The following is a 15981-nucleotide window of genomic DNA, read 5'->3' as shown; positions in this document are numbered from 1 at the left end:
CCTGTTAATTGGTCTCAGAACTGCTCAGTGCCAGAACTGGAACATCTCTGCTGGCAGCGACTGCGCTGTAGGGTCTGAAAGGGGTTGGGGCCGTACGGCTCCGTCCTGGCCCTGTGCTGCACCCACAACATCATTGCAGGAGATGGGGCTGGATGCTGGGAGCAGGGCAGGAGCAGAAAAGGGTAACGAATTTATCCCTTCACCCAGAGATGCCCTCAGAAAGCCTAAATTCAGCCTGCAGGCTCTCCACCAGCTTCGGTTGGGTTTTGGCGGTGCAAAGGTGCCAGGCAGCAGAGCGGCGGTGTCCCCATGGGTGTCCCCATCGCCGTGCCGAGGCTGAGCCGCCCGGCAGCCAGAGCTGTTCCCTCAGTTTGGCAGCAAGATATGAGAGCTGAACCACAGCATGACCCTGTTGCTATTGGATATGATCTCCATACAGATGATATGCAAACATATTTAAGGTTTTTTCTTGTCTGTTTGCAGGAGCAATATCAATTTGCCAGGATGAGCGCAATTAACATAGCTCATTACTCTCCCGCATGTAACTTATTTATGTCAAATGAACACCTCCTTCAAAGAGACTATCAAGGGGGAAATAAGTTGAGCTATGTCTGTGTGTAAGACTGCTGCTGTGATATAACAGCACAGGTATTTTCTTTCCTCCTGTATAAAGGGAAAACTCTCTTTTGCTAAGCAGAGAGAGAGCTTGCATGGAGGCTGAATAAAAAAACCATTTGGCATTTTTTTCCCACAAATATAGGTTTGAGGACATCACTACAGTCTGCACAATCATGGCAAATACAAACTGCCTTCTCATCCTGTGATTTTTCATAGGAAGAAATGAAGAAAAATTTTCCCCTGATGTAAAAGATTTGAAACCATTCTGAAGATATGCAATTCAAGCACTTTTCCTTTCAGGTTAATTCCTTCTCGTTTTACTGCTGGGTCGTGACACAGGAACCGTCGGTGGCTTTTGGGAGACAGCGGTCCCTAAAGCATCATGGCACCTGCACTTATTTTCTCCCTGAAGAGGTCACTTTATTTCTTACTTAATATACATCCAGGTGGCTATTTTATGTCTTTGGGTTGTTGGTTCTTCTTTTTTCTAAAGATTTCTAAAGGTGTTTAAAACGAAAAGGAAAGGCACACAGCTTGGCATCTCCACATGTCTGTGCCCCATCTCTTGGCAAATGATTGGGGTTGGGGATGCCACTGACCCTACAGGGCTCACCCCCACACAGGTCTCTGCTGGTGCCCGTCCCCAGCGAACCCCGAGCTGAAGTCCCCACCAAAAGGGAGGGGAAGAGCTGCGAACACCTCCACCGATTTCCTCTGAGCGCTTACAACTGCTTTTATTAGTGCTCCAAAAATATTTGGCCTAGTGATTTTTTTTTTTTTTTTTTTTATTCTCCCCAAGGAAATGTGAGGGAAGGAAAAATGTCACCGGTGTGTGCTTATGCTGGTTGGGGGAATAAAGTCATCCTGTGTCTCCTGAGCACAGTTCATGGGCAGGCAGAGGGGGTGTGCGAGACCTGGCATGGACCCCGCCACGTTCAGGGGCTTCTCCTTTTCTCTGATTTTTCTCTTGCTTTTTTTTTTTTTTTTTCCCCTCTTTTTCGGCCATCAGGTGGGCAGCCCTGAAACCTGCAAGGAGGAGTCCAGTCTTACTCAGAGAAGGGCACTTTTGTCCCAGTTTTTTTTGCCTTTCTGCAAAGCCTGACGGCTCGCTTGGATGCGGGGATGTTTTTTCAATTAGAACAACCTCCCCCTCCCTTTGCTCCTGGTCTCAGCGGAGCTTTGGAAATGTTTCTGCACTTAACATTGCATGTAATTACGGGCTTGCTGTCTCAGAAGCGGCCCCCGATGTACACAGCAGCAGCAGCATCTCCTGATTTTCAAAGCAGCACTTGCTAGGCAGGAGGGGAAGGGAGAGGACTTGCCCAAATCTTGTGGGAGCAATGCAGCATGCTCAGGTTTTTTATCCCCTCCGTTCGGCTGGAGCACCAGGGGTGTTGCAGGGCCAGGCCATAGGGAGTGTCCCCAGGCTTGTGGCTCTTGGTGACACAGCCACCACTGGCCAGGATCTGGCCTCCGTGCTAGCCACAGGGGCCACAGACTGGCTCGGCTGAATCCTGCCAGCACCAGCCGAAATAAATCCTGGTGAACGGGGTCTTTGGGGATGAAATTTCCTTTTTTGATCCATGAGCCAAATTAAAAGATTATTTTCCCCCCTCAATAAACAAATCCCCTCTTCCCCTTCCTGCTAGCCAAGACATCTGCCCCGCTGCAAAAAACCTGCACCTCCCACCACGTGTCCTACTGTCCTTTCCGTGTTTTGGTTGGTACCCTCTATATTTACTTTGGATTATGCCAGTCAGTCTCCTTGCTTAGATGTGGTAATAATGCCGGGGGTTTTCCTATTACTAAATGCTGTTAACCTTTTGCTATTATTTGTCTTATACGTCGGCATGTGCTGCAATACCTCTTTTGTTATCAGAGTGTGAATCCTATAGGACCACTATCAAACACTGCGCCTGAGCGGCGGCAGGGCGGAGGGAGCTCTGTAGTGGTAATGAGCAGCTGCGTACGTCTCAAGTCCTGGAGGTTAATGCCTGAAGCTTTTAAAACACGAAAGATCAGAAATGCTGCGAGAGGCGGGTTTAATAGGCAACCGAGAGCCCAGCCGGGGACCCGAGAGGCAGGCTTGAAAGAAGACAAACCGATTGATTTGCGTTTGCATTGCCATCGCCGGGCGAGAGGGATGCACGTATATATGTGCTATAAAACAGGTGGAGGACGGGGGCTCCCCCAGCCTGGGAGGTTCCCCTGGGGGGTTTAGCCACACGTTTACCCCCCAGACATGAGCCAGAGGTGCAAAACTGACTTTACTATGACTACCTGGATACCTGCTCTGGGGATGGAGGACACAGTTTTATCAAAGTGGCTTCTAGCCCTGCAGACCTCCCTGCTGCAGCAGCCCCTGCCAAGCCCCGTGTTGGTGCCCCTGGCCCTGCCTGGCTCTGGGATGGGATGGGAGCAGGGATGGGTCTGCATTTTGGGCTCCCTGTGCAGCTCCCCTGATGGAGAAAGGAACGTTTCCAGCCCCAGCCCTTCCACCGAGCTCGGTGCCGATGAGCAGAACCTGTTACTTACTTCAAACTGCTCACTTTGGTTAAGGAAAAGGTCATTCTAACCCTAAAATGTGATTTTATCGCAGTGCAAGCTTTCCAGCTTCTCCCCCAAGCCCAATAAAAATTCCCATAGGATTCATTCTCCCCTTCCTGGTGTCTTTTTCCTCTTCCTGGAGAAGAAAATCTGTAGGAAGAGAAACATGCAGACTCCAGACCTGACAGACTGTGTGAAAGCACATCATGTTTTGGGGGAGCAGAGACTCCATAAAGATTTTCCCAGCAAGGTGGCATGAGTGTACATTTATGCCCATGGGGACCTGTCACTGAGCAGATTTATTTTTCCCCTACTGATAGCAGCAAGGGACACAGCCCATGCCGCATGCCCTATGCAATGCCCATTCCTTGCTTGTCCGGGCAGATGGAAGGCAGCAGCTTTTTAATTATTAAAATTAGTGCATCCTTGAAAATAAGTAGCCTGCTTTTGGCTCTGCAAATCATTGCTTTCATGAGAGAGAAGCAGTAATAAAATTAACTGACAGAGAGGAATAAACAAGTGGCACAGATGTAAATATTATATAATCTGCATTTCCTAAAATATCCCCGGCTTGGCATCAGGCATAGGATCGAGAAGAGAAGCGGAGCGAGGATGCTGATAGAAAACAAATAATAATAGCAGGCAAATAGTAATTAATCATTCTGTGCAAGGGTACTCATGTTTGCAGCCAAGCTCGGTGCCAGCCGCTCAAGGTGTGTGCGGGCACCCTAGGGTGCTGCAGAGCAGGGCAGGCAGGAGGGTGCTGATGGTTTGGTACTGGTGCTGTGAGGAGCTGGGCGCTGCCCGCCAGAGCTGGGTTTTGGTGGAGCGCCCTTCTGGGTGCACAGGGTGACATAGCATGGGGAAATGTAAATATTGGCTCTTAGTTTGTGCCTTCTGAAGCCTCCGGTAGAAAACTGTTTTTGCTTCAGTTTGGAAACCCCACTTACAACCCCTTTGCACCCTTCTGCACCGCCTCAGCTTCGTGCTGGGCACCAGATCCTCTGCTCCGCGCCGTGGGTGATGCTGGCCACGCTGCCCGGACCCGGGATCAATACCCCAGGAGATTAACTCCGGCCCTTCTGCGTGGCAGGCATGCTTGACATTTCTGATCAAAAGCCCTTCCTTAATCTGGGAGACAACAAGGGGGATCTCTCTGACAGCGATCGATGGGAAATTAACTGCGCTTTAGGCCTGATGTCTCCAGCACCGAGGGGCTGCTGCGGGGGATGAACTCCTTCCTGCTCCGCGGTGCTATCAAAAGGGGGCTGGTCCCAGCTGGCTCCCTCTTTTATTTTTCCCTTTTTAACCAGATTTCAAGCAGCGTCTGTTGCAAAAGGACGGTCGGTGCCTCAGTGTGCGCAAACGCTTCGCCTCGATGTAGAGGTGGGGACACGTCCCCGAGGCAGCAGGGACAGCTTTCCCCGAGTCTGCCTCGTACTCTCCAAGTACCTCTCACACCCCGGCTTTGTCCAGAAGCAGGACTAGAGGCACACACGCTCATCAGCTCTCTAAATGTGATTTCTCATGTCAGACACCTAATCTCCACACACAAAATAGGTGAAGGCCGTGTTCCCCCAAGGCACGGCCTTTATCATAAGCAGCCTACTAGCACTTAGCATCCCAGCGACAGTGAAATCAAAAGAATAAAAATAAGTGAATGATTATAGAGAGCGTAAAATCTTCTGCAAAATTGTCCCAATTGCCTTTGAAGTTTCAGCCAGAGGTACTATTTCTTTTGGTGTTATTACTGTTTTGAAGCAAAAATCTGTATTCTCCACAAAACAGGTTGCTGCTGTACTTTTTATAAATGCCTGCCTTCTCATCAGTGCCACATTAAACCAACATTTTGAATTCAAACCAACTACGTGAGTGGATAAATGTAGTAGTAATGGCAGGAATTAGAAAGCAGGGCAAGGACTGAGGCAGTGATGATTTACGAGACCCAGGCAGGAACAATCAAAGGCATCAGATCACCTCCCTGCTGCCCTGCAAGCACCTATTTGCATTTTATTCCTGACGGCGGGATCTTAGGGCTCATTTCTCACCCGACCAGCAAAGAGATGCTGCCCTTTTGTTCTTAGCCAAGCAAAGTCACTGGGAAATGGGTGAGAGGACTGGAACGCGGGCTGCCAGGGTGAGATGTCGGCACCCATTGTGGGAAGCAACGAGGTGTGCTGGGCTGGTTTCCTGAGGTGCTGATCCCACTGAGCCCTGAGATGCCCTCTGTAAGGATGCCACCACCAGCGGTGCACAGCCACGCTCCCTGTCACCAGCACCTGTGCCCCGTGCCACAGGCAGATCCCCTGGAATTGGGAAGTAGCTGCCAGAAAAGGGGTCCTCTGGATCTGCCCCCAGCCCTGGGGAGCCAGGGGCTGTTGGAAATGAAGGGTGATGGGACTCCAGTGGGGTTGAGCCTGGTGTGCTGGAGACCGTTTCTCCCAGTGTCAGAAGTTACTCCATCAGCACTGGGCTTGTTCCCATGGCAGAGTGCAGTTTTGAGCCTTACCTGTGGGGAGGAGGACAGGCAGGAGCTGTGCTGGGCTCTTAACATGCCTCCAAGGCTGAGCATCCTCCTCACACGCCCCGTCATCCATAAATCAGCCGCGCGGCGTTGGCTCCCTGAGATTATTTTTATGGCAACGTGCTGCCGAGTATAAAACCTGATCAATGGACTGCAGGCAGATACTAAAAGGATGCGTGTGACCCTGCTGGCCTCGCATGGGAGGCAGTGACATCGGGGGCTCCTCTGTGCGGCTCCAGGGCAAGGTTTGCTCTGGTGCCATCAGCTGGCTTTGGGGTGGGGGAGATGGGAGATGCTTAAAGAGGGGAGCGATGCGAGCACCAGGATGGATGGAGAAGTGCTGGAGTGCGGCAGCTGGATCCCACAGACCCAGCCCACTCCCCACTGTCCCTGTCCCCCCCTGCAAGCACCTCTAGCATCCACCTGCAATGGAGCCGGAGCAAAACCCCACACAGCCCGTTTGCTATGGGCCGACAGAGAAAACAGAAGTCCTGGAGGGATGCTGGGTCACTGGATGGCATGGGGTGTCCTTCAGCTTTTCATCCCCATCTGAGCATTTTGGAGTTTCATGCCCTGTTTTGCCAAGCCCTCTCCTGAGCAGCACCGATGCTTGTTTCTGATCTGCACATTGAGCACAACTTCTGCCTAGTGCTGGAAGGGACGGTTTGGGCTTTTGAAATCCATTGCACGTCCACTTCTTGGTACAAAATGCCTTTCACCTTGTGAGACGTTCAGCTGGCTGAAAAGAGGAGGAGGGACAGGGTTTGTTTTGCTTTCCTCCACCCTTTTAAGCTTGCTTTTCATGCAGGGGCAGAAGCCAATATTTGCTCTTCAGGCTCCCTCATGCTCCTGCATGCATTTCAGCCAACTCTCCCCTTTGCCTGCAAAGGAGAGGAAGGTGACGGCTGCCCAGTTTGTTCCCTTGGTCTCCCCTTGTCTCCCACCTCAGCCTCCTTCCACCAGCTTGAACCTCGCTATTTAATCAAACAGGCGATTTTTTGTGCTTGGCTCTCCCCTGATCTAGGGCTGAAATGATGCAAAAAGCAAACCAAGCTAAGCAAATCAAGGAGCTGGGCATTTCTGTTCTCACCAAAATCACCTTCCCAGTACCCAAGGGCAGGGATGAGCGGTGCGAGCTGAGCTGGGCTGTGGGTCCCTCACTGCTGTGCCCGTCCTGCACTTATTTTCCCTTAATTTCCGCCTTCCAAAACCTGCCCCACCTCACCACTCACACACACACAGACCCGGTCTGCCATCTCACAGCATTGGAAACTTCAGAGGGTCTTTAGATTTCGGAGGATCAGTGGGAAATAATGCAAGACACCCGGTGAGTGCTCAGGCTTTGACTTCCACGGCTCGGCGGCGGAGGGCACGAACCCAGCCCTGGCTCCGCTGCCTGCTCCCTTTGAGGAGCAGGAGCGAGGGGAAGGGTTTAGCTGCGGATGGAGCTGTACATCACACAGCCCTTGATGCGACTTACAGACTGGGCTGTTTCAGTTCAGAGACACTCGTCTACTCACTTCTGCTGCCACGCATATGCGAAAAAAGATGTCGCAGGGATTTCTCCTCCAAAATCCCCCTGAACAAATGTTCTCTTCGGACCAGCAGTGCCTAAACCCAGGGAAAGTGGGCGGACTTCAACATTTGGAACGAGGAGACAATTAAAAACATGTCCTTAGTTCACTAAGCGGGGAAATACGTTATTTCAGCCAAAACTCTCACCCGTGGAGCCCAGGTTCCTTTGCAGGCACCAGGAGGTCATCACGCAGAGGTGGTTTGTGGTGCTCAGCAGGACATGGGGACAGCAGCGGACGCACAGATGTCACTTTATCGGTCACTGGAGGAGGCTCTGGGTTCCCTCCCAGCTCTCGTACACGCGAGCAGGACTTTGAATAGCAAAGCAGGGCCTGCGATGGGTTTTGTAGGTGCTTGGCCGCGAGTAATGAGGAAGAAGGTGCCGTATTGGGAGCCTCTGCGTCTAATAAAGGGAAATTTATTCAGATGGCTCCCAAAACGTCAGACCATGACAACATCAACCTCGGCGAGCTGCTTCCTGATCTGAATCGCTAAGTGGCAGGAAAAAATTGCACCCTCCATCCTGCCGTGGAAATCAATGTAAGGGGTGACAGCAGCGATAAAACCCCCTCGGGACAGCTGTGGAGGGCGCTGCCATGTCCCACACCGGTCCCATACAGGGGTGACCGAGATTTGCAAGGACAGAGGAACCTGAGGAGATGAAGGTCTGGGACTTTCACGGGGTGCCACATCCCTGGCCACAGAAGGTGTCATTTGTGCTGAATCAAGGCCAGGAGCCGGGTGGTGCCCAGAGCCTTGCAGCGTGCCGGGGGGGTCCGAGGCACTGCCGACCCCATCCCTGCTCAGCTCGACTCGGGGATCACTGTTTCCTTTCAGCGTGGCAAGCAGCTCCTGCACAAGCTTTTTTTTTTTTTGATCTGTGCTTGAAGCATGACCCAGCACGCTCCTGACGAACAGCAGATGAATATGTATTGTGCCTTTTCTGTGGGTATTTTAATACAATTTTGCTGACGAGCTCTTAAATCTATTTTTATTGCTGGTGAAGTGCCTTGCTATCCCTGCAGGCGCGGGCGGAGCTGGCTGGGTGCTGCCTGCCCTCGCTGTCCCACGGCTTGCTGCAGTCCCTGGGCACCCATGGGTGCTGTGGTGGGGGTGACACATTGACCAAGGCCTGGGTGAAACACAACCTGTCCGAAAGGGATGGCCGGCTTGGAGGGACTGCTCACAACAAACGGGAGGAAGTGAAGGGCAGGCAGGTCTCTCAGAAGCAGGAATGTTTAAGCAATTCTTGCTTAACTCGGCAAACCTTTCGCAGATAGAAAGTTTGCAATTATTACCTGGATCAAGACAGCTTAATTAAGCAATTAGGGTGTAAAGCGAACAGCCCTTGCAAAATGGGTTGCAGTGCCTTTATTTCAGAATTGCTCATGCATGCAGGAGAGTCTCAGCTGGAGAAAAGGCCCCCTTTTTCTCCCCTCCAAAAAACAACAACAACAAATTATTCAGATAGGTCACATCCCAAGCCACTTAAAGGGATTTTGCCTGAATCCGGATGCAGCAAATCACGGAACAAAGCCCTGTCCTCGCCTCCCAGCACGGGAGGCGATGGCTCCTTGGGGAGCCTGCTGCAGCCAGGACGTCTCGCAGATGTCCCTCCTGTGGCTTCTCGGAGCTGCACAAGCAAACAAACACAGCAGAGAGATGGCTCCGGGGAGCAATGTGCTGCTCCACACCCAGCAGCCATTGAGATCAGCCAGCACACCAAACTATGATCAGAAGGACCAAGGGGAGCAGCCAAGGTCGGGGTACGGAGATGCAGGACACGTGGGCTGGGCATCTGCCTCATTTGTGCCTTCTCTCTGTCTATTTAGGGAGACTGCAGGTCCCCAGCTTGGCAGCACGAGCACCCCTTGGTCACAGCATCACGAAACAGCGGTGGGAAAGTGCTGGCATGATGGGCAAGCTCCCCACCTCCACCGTGACGGACCTGCCTTGGCATCCTGCGAGTGAGACATCTCGATGTCACGGCCAGCAGCGCTGCATGACACAGCTCCTCTTTCTGCCGGTCTGGGGAAAGCCAGCGTTTCACAGAATAAGCCTACCGGGTTTGTAAGCTGCTTAACCTCCATCTCTGGTGACCTAGAAACACCATAGCTGCTTTAGTGTCCCATGTGCTCACATCCTCTCCTGCCCACGGATGGATTTGACAGCTCCTGATGCTCGGAAGACCGGCTAAGCCTGAGGCTGAGCTGAAGGAGTGTAACATGACTGGGGAAAGTATAAAGCTGAGTGATTTTTGACTTGGGTCATAAAATCTTTATGGTAAATAAGACGAACCCCTCGGGGCTTGAAACTGTAAAATTCTGGTTCCAGGCTGTCGGTCCTGGAAATTAAATTCCCATTCTGCAGCCTTGGATGTGCCTCACGCACTGCTCGGAGGTACCAGGAGCGAGAAGCGATGCTTGCCAGCCCGCGTCCCACCACGACCTCCAGGAGGAAGCAACAGGGGCTGGCTTGGCCCAGCACCCGCCGGTCTGGAGCAAGCACGAGGCAGATGACAGGTTTGGAGCTCACTGCAAAAAATATGGGAGTGCTACACTCCGAGAACAGGACCATTTCTCTACTACTTCCACTCCGCGGTTAATAGCACGGATCCGACACATCCATCTAAATGTGTCTGACGGAGAGGGCTCCAGCTTGGACCACGGCCAACGCTAGCCATGCTTTAGTTGTTTGGATGGATTTTGGGGCTGCCCTCTGACTTTTAGGGTCTGAATTAATGGCAGCTGAAGTCAATGGGAACCCTACTAAGAACAATTACGCACACAATGGATGAGCAGAAGAATGAGAAAGGAAACGGGTTTCCATTTCAGAATATTAATCTAAACAGCTCCCTTGGGGCTGCCCCTTTAAGGAAGTCTAAAATCATATTTAAAGACTGCAGGCACAAAACACAGCTTTTTCTTAATATCTTTGGGTAATTAAAATCTGGCAGTGGGGGAGGATTAGCACGCGTTATATATAGTATTTCAATTTAAACTTTTTCTGATCCCTTGAAGTTTCTACTTATTATTTTTTAAAGAAACTTTAATCTAGCTACCGTGGATCTGCAAATTAGACCTACTGCAATAATGAGGTGCGCATCATGTGAGACTGCTGACATGTTTGATTTGGAAGATGATGGTCTGATGGAACAGACTGAGCTGTGAAGGCTGAGGACCCAGCCAAAAAAACACAGATGTGGGAAAACTGATCTCGACTGGAATTAATGCTTTGAAAACCGTGATGCCAAGGCGGAATTAACTGAAATTTCAAGCCAGAGATGCCCAGGCATGGTCCTGCCTCCATCACGTGCCTTCAAGCTGAGATATGGAGCCAGGCTGAGACCCAAAGCAGAGCTCTGCTACCCTGTGTGGTGGGAAGGAAGCGAAGCGCCTGGTCCCCAAACTGGACCAGCAGAAAGCTGAGAGCTTCGAACAGGAGGAGGACAGAAGTTTTAAGCAGGAAAGCCGGGACTCCAGTAAACCACAGGGTGGTTCAGAAGCACAAACAAGAGCTTGCAAAAATAGCTCGTGAACTGACCTCCTGCTGGTTACACACAGGTGCAAAAAGAGGAGTTTGGACCTCAGTCATGCATAAAAGACTTCCCAGGGGAGGCCCAGAGGCTGGCATGCTCCGGGACGGGGCGATGCAGCGGCTACCCCAGCCCCAGCAGCTCCGCTTCCACTGCTTGTACTCACATGGGAAAGAACAGCCCCGAATTCAGCCGATAATGATGAATCCTCTTTAGGCTCCCCTGACAGAAAGTCGCTTTAATAATCTATAAGACATGGTTGATTGAATAGGGGAAAAAAACAACAACGGCGCAGCAACCCAAGTCAATGCTCAATAGCAGCCCATTGTTTGCTTCCTGCAGCAGTCCTGCAGGACTGCGCCTTCCTCTGGCTCCACTCGCCCCTGTTTGTGCTTCGCCTTGAAAATGTCACAGACCTTGTTCGCAGTGAAATTTGAAATAAAGCACTCGGATGCCCATTGGCCACCTTGGGGGGATAACAAAAAACACGGTTATTTATCATTGGACATTCCGGCTAGAAGTAAAATATCAATTGTAATTTATCATGCTGAAAATATGGCAACATTTTTTACTCCCTGTTCTCCCTCCTTCCACCCATCAACAAAAGTGGGTGGAAGTCAAAATTGCTGAGCAAAAATATAATGTATGTACATAAGGAGAGGAAGCAAACGACCGGGATTACAATTTATTGCAGAGACCGTAGGCGGCGTATGTGATTGCACACAAGAAAATTGCCAGAGATGCAGATATTTTGCAGAGCTTCTTATTTACTCTATTCTTACTTTGCAAGTAAATAAGATATTTGATAAGAGATGGCAATTTTCTCACAGCCTCCAAACAGCTCCCTATTTTTGATGATGAGTTGTAATTCCGACATTTTGCCTTTAAAAACAACACACACAAAACCACCCCATCTCCCACACTTTGTATTTTCCTATCGGAAAAGGTTTATTCTTGTAGGAAATTACTCTTCACTTCTGAAAACCTTTTGATTACTACAGAAAAAAATCACTATGGTGCCACGCAGTATTGTATTTCTGAAACACCCCAGCTCCTTTTGAGAACCCGCTGGTATTGATGTGGGAGTCAGATGGCATCGATGGGGCGGGAGCTCAGGGGAGCTGTGAAGTCCCCATCCCGTTGGCATTTGTCTTCCTTAGCCACATTGACTGGAAATATCCGATGCCGTTTCTTGGAGAGGTGGATGAGGATGAGTAGTGGGGTTGGAGGAAGCAGGAGCATGGGGATGCGCTCTGCCTGATGAGCATCGATGGTGCTGAGCATCACGTCACCAACAGGACATTCAGCCTCCTAATCATCGCCATGTGCTGTCCTCTTTCCTTCTTGGAGGAAACCTCCAGGGAAGTCACCGAAACACGGCTGCACCTGCCCCACTTTTGGGGGCACGGGGCCAGTTGCAGAGCGCATGTTCCCCCCATTCATTTCTCTGGTTTTTGGAACCCGGCCGCCACCGGGAGGCCTCTGACCGACAGCCAGCTGGGTGCCAAGAGCAAGGCTGGAGGAGCCGAGGGACCGATCCTGCGCTGCGGTTTGATGGATGACGAGAGAGAAATTGGGAAGAGCAGAGAGTCCTTTGAGAGCAAGTATGAGACAAATGAACCTCTTTACCACTGCACTTCAGTATTTTTAGCCAAGAAAAAAAGGGAGGCACACATCACACCAGCACACGCATGGGCATGGGCATCTTCATGCACCTTTCCTTTCCTCTCCCAGCTTTTGAGCCCGTGGCTGACGCCAACAGATGGGGCAGAGGCAGGACTTGCACCAAAACCCCTGCCTGTGCCCGTGCCGCTGCCCCCACAGCTCTGCTGGCAAGGGCAGGAGGCTGAATCCAACCCGTGCTGAGGCAGCTGCGTGCCAAGGCTGTGCCTCGCGGCACGGAGAGCTCCTGGGAAGACGCATCCCAGGCACGGAATTAGCTCCCTGCAGCTTAAAAAAGGCAGTGAATAATGTCGACATCAAAACGAGAACAGGACAATCTGGATGTCATCCAGTTTATCCAAATATTGCTATTTTTGGCTTTGTTCGAGTTTCTTTGCAGCTCACGGGCACATCCCAAGATCCCAGCGCTTTTGATCTGGAAAGTACTGAATAATTCCCTTTAAACAGCAATAAAAGAGGAATTTTTGACACTGCAGCCATAGCAACGACTGATGTCATAAATGCAGGAGCATGACTTCATGGCAGGATGGGAGATCAGACAGAACTTTTGCTCAAGAGCAAACATCACCTGCGGTAGCGTGGGGAATAGAGAAAATTGTGAGTAAACACCAGCTCGCTGCTTTGCATAAACATCCCTGTACCTCGAGTGCTGCTGAGGACAAACGCACCCCTCCCGAGGTATCAGACCGGTCATTACAGGCAGGGTTCTCCAAGAAGGCACAATTCGGAGGCACGATTTAGCAGGACAAACCCTGCAGGTATTAACCCATTCCCAGCCCTCCCATGGGGCTGGCATTGGACTGCACAAGCTGTGAGAGGCTGGATATTTCCGGGGAGATCAAGGATGCTCTGGTTCCCACTGGCACTCGCAGCGCTGTTTAGCTGTGCCAAACCTGGGTGGAAATGGAGGGTCGGTCCCCAGCCCCTCAGCCTGTGGTGGCAGCAGCAGATGTCTTCTTATAAAGGGGACATTTGCTCCCTGAGTGCATTTAAGTCACCCGGGTGGGTATGAGCCGTGGCTGATGGCTGCTGCAGCAAAAGACTCCGCTGGAGGAGCCCCTTGCACATCCTGGGGACAGCTTGCAGGATGGTTCGCTGCTGCTGCTCCTAAAAGGCATCTTGGACAAAAATAAAATGTACCGAGGCATTTTAAATTCAGCCTGGAGGCGATCTCTGTCTGCAGCCCTTGGTTCACATCACCATCTGGCAGGAGGAGCTGAAATCCATTTCCATCAGAGGGCTCGCCAGCAAGCACAGCGAAGCGAAGGTGGGAGCTGGTTCCTCCAAAAGCAAGGGCTCCTTCGAGCTCCCTCCTTCTGCCTGGCAGCCTCCCAGAGCAGCGCCTGGGGGAGCAGGAGGGTTTTACGTGAGGCTGCGTTGTCATTGCCTAAATCTGCATCGAAAAGCAAGCCCAGAGAGGGCTTCGTCTCTCCAAGTTGGCCACGCACATTCTGGGGCACTGGCCAAGGCTCAGAAAATTTAGCTGCCCGTGGACTCATTAGTTAAAGGTCCCTTTCTTCTGGTCCTTACTGCTGTAAAGCAGAGACAATTTCTTCTGGGGTGTTTCTTTATCAGGAAAAATGGAGGCAGAGGCCATCCCATAACAGCATCCCTGCACCCCACCACAGACACAGTGCCCGTATCAGAGAGAAACCAGGAGGCACCTCTGGATGCTCGCGGTGTGCTTAACCCCGAGCCCAAACCGAGGCAGATCAGAAGGTGAGACAATTCTGCAAGGATACGGCACATCCACGCACATATTTCAAGTAATATTTTGTCAGGGAACGTTGTACTACAGAGAGGACTGTGTCTAAAGGGAGTCTAATTTTCCTCCATGACGGAGCCTGACTTCCTGCCAATACCAAATAGCTTCATTTATAAAATCTCTGTCATTGTCACCAGGCAAGTTTCTGCAGGGCTACTGAGAAACGGGCCTCGGGCCAAGCTATATTGCTTGCTTCATCATCCCGCGCGGCTGCGTTGTCTGCACCGAATTTTCAAGATCTATTATTCACATCAGCCTGGGGGTTGAGGAAACAGATTTCCAATAGTTTGCAAATATCACATTTGGAGCAAAAGCCGTTTCCCTTCTGCAGAAAAACAAAGGAACGTGCGTGAGAGGCCCCGGCAGGTCCCCAGCCCGAGACCGAAGGGCACTGTCACTGCGCCGTGGGCTTGGCACAGACACTGGGTGGGCGCAGGGTAGCCAGTCCTGGCCGTGGGCATCCCCAAAAGCCCACCAGCCCGACATCAGGAAGCTCACCCATCCCCAGCCACAGCAAGGCTGTGTAGGGTGCAGGGTGTCAGGAGCTCAGGGCAGAGCTCAGCTCGTTCTGGGTTCTCCTGCAGCAGCCCTAAATCTCCGCCACTTCTCACCCTGCTGGGTGGGCGCCCCTCTGCCTGGGGGCTGGGGCTTCCGTGGTGTCCCCGCTACAGCAATGGGTTTTGCTGGCGTTTTCACCGCTCCAAAGGCATTTCCACTTCGTGATCCTTAGTTCCTCCTCCGCTCTTGGTAATAACAGCGTTTCAGCCACCGAAGCAGGACAAATGGCTTGACACTGATTTCATATTTGTTTTCCCAGAGATTAAATACTCTGAAATAATAACAACAAGGCTTAGAGCAACAGAGGGAATTTTTCTGAGCTCATATGCATTCAGCGCAGTGAAGAGGCAGGAGATTACGGGGTGGGGCCGGGCTCTGCCCACAGGAAGGTACAGGATTGATTTTTCCTGAGACAATGGATTTTGAATTAGTGCGCACACGGTCCCGTGTAGCTTATAGTCAGGGGAACATTAATCTGCTTTTATGGTCCATGCCTTTACTCAAAGCCCGTTGTAATTAACGTGCACACTAATAACTCCATAAATGCAGGACAGATTTCATAGGAAAATTTACACAAAGGGGATTTTGACCAGAAAATGCAGTTCGGGCTGTGTCTGGCTGTGGGCGCAGCCTGGGCACGTCAGCTCCCTCTCTTCGACCTCAGAGGCTGTTGCGTGCTTCGTAATATTTGGGAGAAGTTTTCGCAGCTCCTGGTATGAGGGGAGCAGACATTTCAGGGGTGAAGGAAGAGCCTGGTGCACGTTCAGCGTTTCACCCCACGCGGTCTGTTAGGGAAGAGCAGAGCCTTGAAGAGCTCTCCCATGAATTACGGTGACGTTGCTCTCATCTAAAATCCCAGCCCATCTTCTGAACGAGGAGGGCTGCAAGCGTGGGGGAGAAGGGTGCCAGGGGGTTTCCCACGCCGCAGAGGGTGAAGCTTGCAGCAAAAAAATTCAGCAAAAGCCGAATTTGGTGGCAGGCTGAGAAGCAAGGCACTGGCAGCACACTGAGCGAGGCAGATCCCTGCCCTGCCGTTACACGCCATGCTCCAGGGGAAGAAGCCTCCCGTCACAGGGCGGGGGGAAACTTGTTGAATTAATCCAGAGATTTAACGTCCAGCTGTTGTGGAGTTTACAGGCGTAAAAGATTACGGTGCTCAGAGGTCCTATGCCACAG

At 51.4% G+C, this 15981-nt stretch overlaps 1 long non-coding RNA gene across 1 annotated transcript in view; it reads right to left on the bottom strand.

The window, feature by feature from the left end:
- Positions 1-14237: 14237 nt before the first annotated feature.
- Positions 14238-15981, bottom strand: part of LOC310885114 — a 19857-nt gene continuing 18113 nt past the window's right edge. Inside the window, exon 2 of the long non-coding RNA XR_014574560.1 lies at positions 14238-15590. This is a non-coding gene — a long non-coding RNA (uncharacterized lncRNA). The remainder of the gene's footprint in view (positions 15591-15981) is intronic.

Source organism: Anser anser (genome assembly GCF_964211835.1).
Source record: "Anser anser genome assembly, chromosome: 21".
Classification (NCBI taxonomy): domain Eukaryota; kingdom Metazoa; phylum Chordata; class Aves; order Anseriformes; family Anatidae; genus Anser; species Anser anser.
Note: the sequence above shows the minus strand (reverse complement) of the source record. Positions and strands in the feature narration are given on the sequence as shown.